The sequence below is a fragment of the Podarcis gaigeae genome (assembly GCF_964106915.1).
Source record: "Podarcis gaigeae genome assembly, chromosome: 5".
Lineage (NCBI taxonomy): Eukaryota > Metazoa > Chordata > Lepidosauria > Squamata > Lacertidae > Podarcis > Podarcis gaigeae.
In genome coordinates, this window is record NC_139681.1 from 26,346,056 (window position 1) to 26,355,299 (window position 9,244).

A 9,244-nucleotide genomic window follows, 5' to 3' on the forward strand; every position below is an offset into this window, starting at 1 on the left:
GTAATACCTAATAAGAAGGCTTTTTGACAAAGGTTATTTTCTGAACATTTTTAAAAATTCATTATATATAATTTCCCAATACCTTTTAACAACCTTCCTTTGCCACCACATATGATAATAAGTGCCCTCTGTTTCTTTACATCTCCAGCATTTGTTATCTGTCATTTGTTATACATTTCACTCTACCACCATTATTATGCAATCTCAGGTGCTCAGCTATGAAGCTCAGTGGATAACCTTGAACCAACTCAGCTTCCACTAGAGCCCTGTGCTCCTTGCAGAATGAATCTGTTTTAAACCTCTCTTTCATTTCAGGATTTTGGTCTCAGTGTTTTAGGTGAATCTGAGATGACCCCCTCCGTTTCATCTTTGTGTCCCACCAGACATCCAGCTTTCCTCTTCTCTGTTACAATATTCAGACACCTGTTTGTCCTAGGACTGCACTGAGTGTCTGTCTGTTTCCATGTATTTTGCAGTGCTTTAATTACTGTAATTTCCCTTATAACCTGTTCCCCATATACAGATGCCATTTTATTTTCAGATTATGATTTCTTGGTTTTTCTGAGTGTGATTCCAGCTAATAGAAAATGTGATTTTATCCCAATGCCATGTAGCACATCATATTTGGCTGCATGTTGACATCATGAGAGAAAACGAAGCCAAGTTAGAGTGAGGCAGTGTTTTCTGAACTGGTCAGATTGGAGATCGTAGCCAATCAGGGATCATGTAAGGAAAAGACAATGTCAACTGAAGGCAAACAAAAATTAATTCAGGGCAAATCATCCTGGAGAGGCAAAGCATTTTATCTCTGAAAAATGGCCAAAATAGCCTGCAACAAATTATCCATTTATAATGTGCATGGAAAACCCTCTCCCCAGTATCCCCCATGCTTTAGACAGATCTTTTCATCCTAGCTTTTGCTGACTGACCCTTCTTGTCTTCTCTCTCTCTCTCTCTCTCTCTCTCTCTCTCTCTCTCTCTCCTTCCTTCTCTTTGCTCCCTGATGTGTCCTAACCTTAATTACACTGTAATCCTCCAGGCTTGGCCTATCGTATTTTTTAATCAATGTACAGTACCTCACAGCTTTATAGGGGACAATAATAATTAAGTATTAATGTTATTATCATCACTGTGCAGAACGTGCAGGCCGGTCACAAATCAGCATCGCGTATCTGACATTCAGCTAACCAGCCCATTCATCACAGCATAAGACCACTTTAGACAGTTGTGAAATTACCAACAAACTGCTGAATGAAATCTCACAAGTGGGGGGAATAGTGGAAGAAAGTATTGTGTTTGCTCCCCAATTCCATATTTCATTCGAAGCAAAATTGTTAAGATGGATGCAAGCTTCTATATAGCAGACGTTGCAAAATGGGTTCTTTATGGAACTAAACTTGATTTGCGTAGAAGACATGTGTGGTGGAGAATTAGGCCTGGGAACCCTGGTTTCTGCAGAGCATCTACAGAGCAGTGTGGCAAGGAAGAAGGAAGATTTAGAAGGGACAAGTGGCTGGAGATGGAAAGGCAAAAGTGGGGGGCAGGGAGGAGCAGCAGCACTTACCCAACCTCCCACCACCACTATCACTATGCTTACCAGAGGGGAAGGGCAAGACCAAGTGGGCTAAGTGAGGACTTAAGTTGGCTAAAAGGGGCCCACTTAGCCAACTTAGCCCACTTAGCACAATAAGCCAATTTAGCCAGCTTAAGTCCGCGCTAAGGCTAAGTTGGTTTGTGGGGACTTAAGTGCCACTTAGCCCACTTAAGTCCCCACTTACGGCCTCCATGTTGAGTGTTAATTACTCCCCTTGGGGGCAGCAGCACAGAAAATGGGGTTTGCAGTAAGAAATGCCACCAAATCAGTGCACCACTTGGGCACCGGTTTGGAGTCAATCGGACATGGTTGGATTTTTGGCCATTTACTTGTGACCCTGGTTTGAGTGACAATTAGTCAGTTGGGGGGGGCGACACTAAATGTGGGGTTTGCAGCACAAAATGGCACAAAACTAGCACTAACCTTTGGCATCGGTTTGGGGGCATCTGGAATTTTTGGGGGTCACACATTAAGCGAGTATATCACTGCACATTTGCAAGACGGTGCTTGATCAAAGGTCCTTTGCTGTATTTTGCCTTCACAAAGTAAAACTGGGTTTACAATATTGTTTCAACTCTTCCCTTAGCAATAGACATTTCTCTTTCCTTTCTGTTCCTCCTTCCTGCTCAGAAGACCCGCTGCTTACAAGAGGCAGGAGCAGGGACCAATCCTTTGCTTTATTCCCACTGGAGACATTTATAAACAAAACTAACTAGAACGGCATTAGCCAGAAAACTTGTACACGAGAGCGGAATGTGTCGGACTTCAATTGATCCCTGCTGGACTCATTTAAATCTCACTGAAGAAGATGCTTGTGTTATCTTAATCCGCTGTTTGGGGTTGATTGTACGGCATTGTCGAAGCAAGCATAGTCTTTAGGAGCACTGTTAATTACCTCCTTTGGGAAAGGATGTCCCAGTCTCAATACACATTCAAAAAATATTTGTGCTTTTCAGCATGGCACAGTCACCATGCCGAAATCTGATGTTTTGTCAATGTCAATAAGAATTTAACAGTAGACTTAAATTGGAGTCAATATTGCACCCTTCGTATTTTAAATGGCCTACACTTAATGTGATGTCTCTTATCCGTAACTGCTACTCCTTGTTGTTTAGTCACTTAGTCGTGTCCGGCTCTTCGTGACCCCATGGACCAGAGCACGCCAGGCACTCCTGTCTTCCACTGCCTCCCGCAGTTTGGTCAAACTCAAGTTCGTAGCTTTGAGAACACTGTCCAACCATCTCGTCCTCTGTCGTCCCCTTCTCCTCTGTCGTCTCCTTTCCCAACATCAGGGTCTTTTCCAGGGCGTCTTCTCTTCTCATGAGGTGGCCAAAGTATTGGAGCCTCAGCTTCACGATCTGTCCTTCCAGTGAGCACTCAGGGCTGATTTCCTTCAGAATGGATAGGTTTGGTCTTCTTGCAGTCCATGGGACTCTCACGAGTCTCCTCCACCACCATAATTCAAAAGCATCAATTCTTTGGAGATCAGCCTTCTTATGGTCCAGCTCTCACTTCCATACATCACTACTGGGAAAACATTAGAACAGGCTAAAACGATACCTTTCATCAACCAAGTTCCCATTTACACACCATGTCTCAACACCAAAACCAGAAGGTGCCAAGGCTGTGAAGGAAGGGGTTGCTACATTGAATGCCATATTGGAGATGTGATATGTAAATAAAATGATGCAAATGAGTATTGGTGGTGTGCAGGCAGTGGTCTGAGCACAGCTGCATCTTATTTATACAGGCAAGGGGTTTGAAGTCTCCTGGTGCCTTATACCACCTGGCAACTTCAGAATCTGCAATTTGAAGCACCCTCTACTAGCCAGCTGCTTTGGGGGCACTAAGTGAGTGGATAGCTGGCAAGTCGGTTCCTCTTTCCCTCAATCTGCTATGGTGGTTTCAGAGAACTGGACACTTTGTGCTGGCTGCCAAATCTCTTAGCTCTTGTGTTTATATGTGCTGATGTCTTCACAAGTGCTTCATTGTCACCAAACTGTGAGTGACAACATGTTCTGTTGAGAAACTCACAGAACCAGGTGTTCAAATAATCTTACAATCATAGACCACAGTGCAGCATGGACGTTCTCTGTGCATTTCCCTATGTGGTCTGGAAGAGAAACTGGCACGTCCTTTGTAGATAGGAGGGATACCACAAAGCATGCCGTTGTTGCTCAGATCTTCCATTTCCTTTTGCGCCTGTGCTGCTTCCTTGAAAGCAAATGTCATCTGCTCAGCAGGTAAATCAGAGTGCAAGAGTTTCGCCCTCTGGCCCCAGCTGAGTCACTCAGAGTGCGTACCTAAATCTAGAAAGCAAAGGTCACTGCACTTACTTTATCAAAGATGCACAGAGCTTTCCAATGAAGTATCACCACAGCCGTTTTCACCTTGTCACCTTACTGGTCAACGTACACACAACACTGATCAGAATTATGGAGATAGCACCCATGGAAAACTGCAGCATTTTTGCATTCAGAAGGCTGCAAATGAATGCAGATAAATTTGATGCATACCATCCAACATTTCTCCGATGAAAACTGAGATGTGCTTGTCAGTTTGCATTTCTTAGTGCAGAAAGTATTGATCTGATGTGTAGAGATCTTTCTTATTCTAATTAATTCAAGAGGGTTCTGGAAACTTCTCTCTGTGAAAGAAACAAGCAGAAAGTTCATGATGTTTGGGTTATTCCTTTAGAGAAGATGAGTACAGCTGGCTTAAACTGGCTCTCTTATCTCTTCTGTCGAGGTCATGCTGACTATAAAAATAGGCCAGAAGGACCCTGGGTTTCACTTTCACTTTCTATCTCTTTTCCTACCGGTGTGGTTTTCTGTATATAGTACAGTGGTACCTCGGTTTACATACACTTCAGGTTACATACGCTTCAGGTTACAGACTCCACTAACCCAGAAATAGTGCTTCAGGTTAAGAACTTTGCTTCAGGATGAGAACAGAAATTGTGCTCCAGCAGCGCAGCGGCAGCAGGAGGCCCCATTAGCTAAAGTGGTGTTTCAGGTTAAGAACAGTTTCAGGTTAAGTACAGACCTCTGGAACGAATTAAATACTTAACCCGAGGTACCACTGTATTAAGGTTTAGTCTTACTATAAGTTACTGTAAGTTTAAGTTAAGTTTGCTGCAACTGGATTTCTTATGGACAGTGCCAATCCTGAATGTATTGGATTTGTAACCACTATTCTCATTTGCCTTCCATAGCAGTAAAGCTCTGCTGGATGAAATATTAATTGCTTCTGGTCTATTTTTGGGAATCCTGCAACGTGTTTAAGTTTCTACTCTGCTAACTATACATTGGAATCTGCTCTGGATCAATATTGTGTAGAATTTCAATGACAGTCCTATAAATTCATATTGGAGTATACTTAAGTAGGCCACTCTACATATGCAAAATCTACCCACCCCCCTTTCTCTCTTGCCCCTGGCTACCCATTTACTCTGGAGGTCAATTACAGTGGCTGCTTAATCAGATTGCCCTAGAATCCTGTTGCCCAAAGAGCATTCCCTCCCTCCGTTCTTCTCAGCAGCCATGGTAGTTGAGTGGAGTGGTGTGGCACCTGCTGCGGGTGTAAGGCCTTCTAAATATCAAAACCCTTGTCTGCGGTAGTCCGCTCCTCTGGTGATTTTTATCAGCGCCGGAGTTTCAGAGTGCTTCAGGCCATAGCGCAGAATGAATTTGTTCCAGCAGGAATTGAAATAAATCTTTTAATAAAGGCTTTAAGGAAAGCTTTTGTGGGCATGTGAGTATGCAGCTATCCCATTGGGATTTGGTCATCACTTACAAAGAGCTGAGTTAAATGAGCACAGGCTGGGTATAGGTGTTAATGTTTCAGAGACCTAAAGCAGTATGATAGCAATCCTAATCCTGACTACAGGCTAGCGATGTCTTTCCTTGGCTTGATTCAAAATCGGACTCAGCGAAACCTGCTACTTTTTTTTTTAAGGGGGTGGCTTGTTCCCTCTCCCCCAAGCTCAGTTGCAAATTTCGACTTATAGAATCATAGAATTGTAGAGTTTGAATGATGTCACAGAAAGTGCAGTAGAGTCTGAATGCAGAGGGGACACCAATACAGGGGAAATACAGTCGTACCTTGGAAGTTGAATGGAATCCATTCTGGAAGTCCGTTTGACTTGCAAAATGTTCATAAACCAAATCACAGCTTCTGATTGCCTGCAGGAAGCTCCTGCACCCAACCAGAAGCCGCGGAAGCCCATCAGATGTTCGGGTTCCAAAAGAACGTTCATAAACCAGAACAATGACTTTTGAGTCTGCGGCGTTCGGGAGCCAAAATGTCTGAGTTCCTGGGCATTCGGGATCTAAGGTACGACCGTACATCGTTTTACAAAAGAGGATTTGCATAACATTTGCATAAGCTAATATGTATGTGTAGAATTTGAAATAATTGCTAAGACTGTAATAGAAATACAGTGCATCTCATCATAGTGGGGAAGGCTGTGGCAAGGTGACAACATTTGGACAGCAGACTGAGCAGACATACAGGTTACCTGCATGCCCAACAGTTGACAGGCAACTTCAAGGCTGCTATTCTCCATTCTTGTGTTTTTTTATCTTTAACAGGTCTTAGATAGGGCAGTTCTTCAAACAGAGGATGCCTTCAAAGAGAGGACAGTAAAGTAGGACACATGGTCACTCTGAACCAGCCTCTGTGATTCTTCCAACACTGAGATACCTTGTGCATTGCCTCATTTCCTTCCCAAAGTGTACTTATTGGTGGTGGCTGGGGGGGGGGGGCAACACTGGGGAAGGCAATGTCCTGCTAGAGGCCTCTGGGTGAAGTTGCAGCACACATTCACAAATTAAGCTTCACACTGTAAGTAGGCATGCCTTACTCATCCATTTCATACCCATTTCACATACCCGATTTAGATGGCCTGGATGTAGATCTTGCGATCTGCACAAGTTTCTCTCTCCCCTGCATATTTAAGGAACTAAGGTTCAATGACCTGATGAAGGGACGAAAAAAGAGGAATGAAACTCGGTCTCTCTCAGAGAGAGGCTGATAAAGTCAAAGGGTCACTCACACAGAAGTTGCAAGGAAATGAGTTATTGCTGCAAAATTTCAGTGCCAGGGTTGTTTCCCGCTGTGTCGGGAGATTGACAGGTCTCTATTTGGCCTGGGATTCCTTACATTTGTAGGTCCTCGGGGCCATTTTGGAGTGAATTTATCTCACCTCCACCAAGGCAGACACGGAAAGAGAGGGATAGAATTCATATACAAATCTATGCCGAGTGAATTATGATGTGGAAATGATCCAGCCATTTCATGCCCTTATAAGTCTGTATCTGCTATGTCTTATTACTAGAATGCATCAAAATAAAGCTGCTGGGGGCTAATGCCCACATATGAATACAAAAAAGTTTTGAATAAGCCCATCTTTGTTTACATAAGTTGTGCTGCTGGCAGCATCTCCCCTAATACGCATAAGTTTATTTCAAGCATTGATTTTCTTTATTGCCAGTTGAAACTGCTTCAATATTGCATTCAGATAGGGAGGGTGGATACAGAATGTCTCTAGAGCTGCTCTGAATAGCTGCCCATTTTGATAATGGGGGTCAAACAGGGAATATTTATGCCAAACGTTAAGATCAGGGGTGGAGAACCATTTTCCAGACAAAGGGTTGGATTCCCTTCTGTGGGGCACATGCCAGTGGGGCCAATGGTGAATGTGAGCAGAGAAATGAATGCAAATGTTACCTTTATACAGTAGGCTAGTTCCTACATAGACCAGCACACTTTCTCTATCCTCTTTTCAAGCAAGCAAGGCACATGATCAGAATTCAAGGATACATTCCAGCCAGGCTAAAGCACTCAAGGAGAACGCAACTTGGGTCAGTAAGGGGCCTGGCTTGAGGAAAGGGGGTATGGATGAGGAGGTGCAGCCTGGCAAAAGTCGTAAGGGCTATACAGAGAGTCATGGAGCACTACATCTGTTAAGGATAATGGTTTAATTTCCTGAAATGGGAATGTTGCTTATACTGTATTAAATGGCTGTGTTTTTATAGCATGGGGTTTTTCCTTTGGCAGTAGCTAAGTCATGTGATTGGCTGGCTGTGAGTCACATGAGAAAGGCATTCCATTCTGTTGTGACTGTTATTCAAGTAACTGTCATTTTTAACTGTTTTCCTGTTCTCTCTGTCTATGCGAGGTAGAATGGCTGCTGAGAGAGGTTTCTCTGGATGCTGCTGAGGACAGTGTGTGTCAATGTGGTCTGCCTGGGGTGAAGCAGACAGAGGAAGATCCCTAAATGTTAATAGGGAGAAACTTGTGCTCTCTATAAGTGAGTAAGCATGAGATTGGTGGGGAGTGGGGGAAACTGTCAAAATCATTTGCAAAACAAAGCAAAAAAAAGCTGGGGTGTAGTTTTAAGTCAGCCCAGTTTTAACTAAAGAATTTTGCTGGCCGCTATCTTTTCTAAACCGAATCCCAAAGCACTGGTTCAAAGCACTTATCTAACAGTTTCTTTTTTGTATAGTGGAAACTTTAATTATCTTCAGCTTAACTGTCTATTCATGAGAAAATACTCTCCCCCCCCCCTCGCATAACTGAACTCTCCCTGACCTTTTTATCACATGCCCTGCACATTTCCCATTAGAAACACTTTCTGTGTTCATTGATGATGATAGGGGAGGAAGGAGAAGTGTTTCCCAGGTGTATATTAAGGCAAGCGTTGCTAAAAGCTGCACTGAGGGGATAGATGAGTATCAGGTGGAGGATTACAACACTTGAAAATACTGATTATGCCACTCTTTGTAAGATATGTGTTAAATCTCCTAGCTATGCAGAGATTAGCAGGCTTCTACTCAGACCACAATCCTGGTTCCTGATTTGGTTGAAAAGTTGGTGTACAATGGTTGCAAGTGCATTGCTTGAATGAGACATAGATCCTGCACTGGGATAATCACTGAGAATAACATAGGAAGTCATTGTTTTGAGAGAGGTTAGCTATTTTCATTTCATTTTATTATTTATACCCCATCCATCTGGCTGGGTTCCCCCAGCCACTCTTGGTGGCTTACAGCACATAAAATATTGTAAAACATTAGAAATTAAAAATTTCCTGATACAGGGTTGCCTTCAGATGTCTTCTAAAAGTCAGATAGTTGTTTATTTCCTTGACATCTGATGGGAGGGAGTTCCACAGGTACTAGACCCTCTCCTTCTAATTTGTCCTTTTCTCCACACCCCTAAAGCAGGAATGGGGAACCCCTGCCCTGTGGGCCCCTGAGGCCATTTCTCTCAAGCTACACCCCACCTGTCCATCAGCTGACATCACTTGGTCAGCTGACTGGGCGATATCTGCTGACAGGCAAGAGGGTGGGGTTCAACCCAACATGTTCTCTGTTGGGAATGAACTGCCAAAGCAGAACCACACAGGCAGCAGGCACAAAGCCTCTGCTCATCAGCTAGTGAGCAGAGGGTTCAATCCTGACTGGGTGCTGCCAATTCTTGCAGCCAGAAGGATTGCACTGGAGGTTCAAAGAGGAGCACAGGTGGTTCCAAAGGCCTTTTGCAAACAGGCCTGCAATGCTCTTTAAACCTCTAAAACCTGACCCCGTCCACCTACCAAATACGGCCCTCCAGGGGTGAGGAGATAAGGGTCTGGCGCCCTTGCCA

General features: G+C 43.7%; 1 long non-coding RNA gene across 1 annotated transcript; it reads right to left on the bottom strand.

Annotated features, from left to right (window-relative positions):
* Window positions 1–2,100: 2,100 nt before the first annotated feature.
* Window positions 2,101–7,926, bottom strand: LOC310845443. Its single transcript, XR_014564737.1, has 3 exons — window positions 7,325–7,926; window positions 6,487–6,572; window positions 2,101–3,903 (listed from the first exon to the last, which is right to left on the bottom strand). It is a non-coding gene; the product is annotated as an uncharacterized lncRNA (long non-coding RNA).
* Window positions 7,927–9,244: the final 1,318 nt, after the last annotated feature.